This window comes from Chrysochloris asiatica, unplaced genomic scaffold (assembly GCF_000296735.1).
Source record: "Chrysochloris asiatica unplaced genomic scaffold, ChrAsi1.0 scaffold00037, whole genome shotgun sequence".
Lineage (NCBI taxonomy): Eukaryota > Metazoa > Chordata > Mammalia > Afrosoricida > Chrysochloridae > Chrysochloris > Chrysochloris asiatica.
In genome coordinates, this window is record NW_006408555.1 from 14903895 (window position 1) to 14908750 (window position 4856).

Sequence of the window (4856 nt, forward strand, 5' to 3'; positions counted from 1 at the left end):
TGGAATAGCTGGTAGTTTTAAACTACTGACTTTGAGGTTAGGAGCCTGACTTGTGACCACTATGCTACCAGAGCTCCTTATTCATGCAGGGCAGCTAAATATTTACTATGGCCCATCTAGTTAAAATTCGCTATTTTATGATATATTGTAAATCTTAGCCTCTGCCTATGGTTATGGACCCATTTTGAAATGAGTTGCTAAGGAATCCTGCCTGGTGTGACGCTGTAGGATAAACATCTGACCACAAGGTTGGTTTAAACCATAAAGTCAGTGGTCCAAACGCACCAGCTGCTCCCCAGAAACCCTATACAGATTTGGAACCAACTCCACAGCACTTAACAACCACGAGTAAAGATTACAGTGGGATTAAGTATGGCACTGTAGGATAAGCACTAGCCTGTGAACTACAAGGTTAGCAGTTCAAACCCACCAGCTGCTCCTTGGAAACTCTATCCAGGGTCACTTTGAGTTCAATTTGATAACAAGTACTAAGAATGTCCCCACCTTAGTAGAGGGTGTGACTCAAGTCACCACCCTTAGTTTTCCTTGGGTGCCTGGGCTGAGTCTAATTTCTAAGACTGTTTTGGAAAAGCTTGCTCTTTTGCCCTGGTTCTTGCATCTGGCTCATGACCTCTGACCTTCAGTTCCTGGGACTTTTGGTCCCTCACCTGACCTGATTCCCAGCTCCCACAACCTCATGCAGCAACAGTCTAAGACTTCTGGCTATGACGTAGGTGAGAAGATTCCTCCAGACTGATTGATCTCTGAACTACAGATTTGGGACTTGCTAGCCTTCACAATTGTGTGAGCCATTTCTTCTGACAGTTGTGAGTTTTGTGAGACAGTCCATCATGTTGCAGAACCCTGGACTTGAGGGAAAGGAGGAGTAGTGACATCAAGGACTATGGAAAGGTATAATGTGTCAGAAAAGTCTAATAGTTAGGATAGCTTTAACTTCCAACTCATAGGGACCAGCCTTGTGTTGATTTTTATAAAATAAATTATTTATTCAATTAATCTGTTTGAAATTTCATTTGTTTCCACCTTTTGGTATTGGTATACAAGTATCTGTTTGAGTCCCTACTCCTAGATGTTTTGGGTATCTACCTTGGAGTAGGATTGCTAAGTTATATGATGATTCTTTGGTTAGCTTTCTGAAGAACCACCAACGTTTTCCATAGGAGTGGTACTATTTTATGTTTCCATTGGCATTGGATGAGGATTCCAGTGTCTTCAAATCCACAATAACACTTTTCTATTTTTCACATAATAGTCATTCTAGTGACCTAAGCATTGGGCTGCTAACTGGGTGAAAGGCTGGTGGTTCAAACCCACCAGCCACTCCACAGGAAAAAGATGAGTCCGGTTCCCTAGAGATTTAGTCTTGGAAAGCCTAGGACAGGAACAAGATGAGTCCGGTTCCCTAGAGATTTAGTCTTGGAAACCCTAGGACAGGAACAGTTCCTCTAGGGTCGCTATGAGTCAAATCGACTCAACGGCAGTGGGCACTGGATGTGAAGTGGTAGCTCTGTGGTTTTGATTTGTGTTTTCCTAGTGACTGATGGAGTGTGTGTGGCACTGCAGAGTAATGCGTTGGACTACAAGATCAGTTTGAACTGCAAAGTCAGCAGTTCAAACCTACCAGCAGCTCCTTGGAAACCCTAATACATGGTGAAGGAGCTCTGGTAGCGTAGTGGTTACGAATTGGGCTGTGAACTGCAAGGTCAGCAGTTCGAAAGTACCAGCGGTTCTGCGGGAGAAAGATGAGGTGTTCTGCTCCCATAAAGATTTACAGCCTTGGAAACCCTGTGCAGGGTTGCTATGAGTCGGAACCGACTCCACGGCACTTAACAACAACAACAACAACAACAACAACAACACGGGTTGGAAAAGACTCGAAGCCACTAAACATAAGTGACTGATGATATTTAGCATCTTTTCTTGGCCATTTGTGTACCTTTGTATGAATGTTAACTCAAGTTCCTTGACCATTTTTGAATTGGCTTATCTTTTCATTGTCACGTTGCACAGGGTTTTCTGTTTTCTTACTAATCTTTCACTGTGAAGAACAAGACTCTGAAGCTTTGCCTGTAGACTTTCTTCTAACTGTTTTATGGGTGTAGTTCTCATAGTTAGGGCATTTTTCCATTTGAGACCATTTTTGTATATGACATAAAGATGGCTCCAACGTCATTACTTTGCACTTGGAGATCCATTGATCCCTGAATCTTTTGTTGAAAAGACTATTCTTTCCCCACTGGATGGACTTGGCCCGCATGGCATTTTGATGAGAAATTTGACTGTGGATCATGGTATTAAAAAAAATAAAAATAAGTCCTGTCAAAATGAAGCATTTTAAGAAAGGCTCAAAAACATTATAACACAAGAGACTTTAGACTTAACTTTTCAAGATCAAATCTTTGTGATGGCTGTAGGATCAGCATTGAATTGCAAACCACAAGGTCGGCAGTTCAAACCAACCAGCTGTTCCTTGGAAACCCTATACACGGTCGCTATGAGTCAGAACTGATTTGATGGCACTTAACAATAATAAGAGACTCTATGTGTCTGTTATAGCTATGAAAAATAGTTGGACTATTATTGATTTTTTAAAAATATCAATGTTGTTCAATTCTGTCAAGTCAATTCTGACTCATAGTGACCCTGTTTCCGGGTTTGAACTGCTGACCTTGCGGTTCAAACTGACCTTGCAAGCCCAATGCATTATCCTGCAGCAACACACTAGGCCTCCAAAAAAAAAGTCAATGGATGGGTGTAAAAATTGTTGAATTAGCCAAGTTTTGTTATATATATATATTTTTTTACCACAATAAAAAAAAGCCAAGGAATGGGGTCATGTATTTATTAAAAACAAAACAAAAAACAGTAATTGTAGGCCTCATAGAAAACAGAAGCCCTGTCTTAGCTTCCTGGTCAGAATTTAAAAGTTGGAGATCTTTGTAACCTCTCTTGAAAGACTATGCCCAATACTACCACCTTCTAGTACGATCAATAACTGATTTTTGTTCTTTCTCTTCTTATAATGGTGATATTAAAAAGCCAAAATAATATTCTTGTGATTCATGACACCACTATTAAACATCTTTATAAGTTATTTATTCTGAATGCTGCCATGGTAAACCAAAGATAGAACTGAAGCAAATACCCAGAGTGCAAGGGTTGGCAAACTACAACCCGTAGATAAAATCCAGCTTGCTGCCTGCTTTCCTATAACCCACAAGCTAAGACTTTAAAAAATATTTCAAAAATGATTAAAAAGCAAAAGATTAATAGCATGTTGTGACACATGGAACGGATATGAAATTTCTATGCAAAAATTTCACAAATATACAGGAACATGGCCGCATTCATTTACATACAGTCCATGGTGCTTTCTGGAAGAGCAGTGACTCTACGGGATAAGCACTGGACTGCAAACTACAAGGTCGGCAGTTTAAACCCACCTTGGGAGAAAGATGAGACTTTCTGCTCCCGCAAAGTTTACAACCTTGGAAACCCTATACAGGGTCATAGTGGAAACGAATATTCATGTTCACTAGTCATTGAACTAATTGTTTCCAACTATCTTCAATTTTCATCTCTCTTCTTTCCTTCAAACAGAACAAACATCATTTAAAAAAATTCTTCTGCCATGTAAAAAATACTACTTTAGAAAACAAACAAATATTCCATTAAGGAATAAACCAATGGCTAGCAAAGCTTTTCTCCAATATATAACAAGATATAACATAGTATACTGGTGTCCTGGAGTGACACTGTACGATAAGCACTGGACTACTAACTGCAAGGTTGGCAGTTCAAATCTGCAAGCCACTCCTGGAAAATGCTATATAGGATGGTTATGAGTCGAAACTGATTGGACAGCTCTTAACAACATGAGTCAAACCAATGTGGTGGCACTTAACCCCATCAGCATATCACAGAGCACTGTGTAGTTAAGAAATAATTTTAACTTCTCCTTGTATCCAGCTTTCTGGGGCCCATGGAGTTGCGGTGACCAAATCCTTGCCATTGATCTGAGGTGACCTTTTAAATTTTCAGCTTTGAGCACACTGGTCTCCTGTTGTTAATGCCATTGAGTTGCTTCCAACACATAGCCACCTTGCATTGGGTTTCCAAGGAGCAACTGGTGGGTTTGAATGGCTGACTTTGCAATTAACAGGACAGTGCTTATCCGATAGCACCACACTAAGACTCCTGACTGATCTCATAAAAGTCCCCTTTTAGTCTTGTCCAAAGTTATGGTGTAGGAAAAGAATACTAAAAGTAACCATCGCCTGCTAGAAAAAGCACAACCAGAATATTCCATGGAAGCCAGGATGGTGAGACTTTGTCTCTTATACTTAGGATATATTATCAGGAGGGACCAGTCCCTGGAGAAAGACATCATACTTGTTAGAGTAGAGGATCAGCGAAAAAGACAACCCCGCTGCCCCGAGATGGATTGCCATAGTGGCAACAGGAATGGGGAAATGGGTTCAAACTTTATAATACTTGTGAAGATGACATAGGGCTGCTAGGAGTTGGAATTGACAAGATGGCTCCTGACAACTTTTTTACTAGAGTTTTGCCTTAGGCTTTGTGCTCTTTTGAAGAATGCAGTCAGTTTCAGGAAACATGTAAACAGACTGGAAGCTGTGTTTTGGGGTAAATTGTTATTATGAAAACACTGTATTAGTCTTTTCCATGGCAGTGTTGATAAGATAGGGAAGGGGATCTGGTAGCACTGTGGTGGGCTGCAAGGTGATGAACTGCGAATGCACCAACAACAACAACAACAACAGGGGATCTGGTAGCACTGTGGTGGGCTGCAAGGTGATGAACTGCGAATGCAC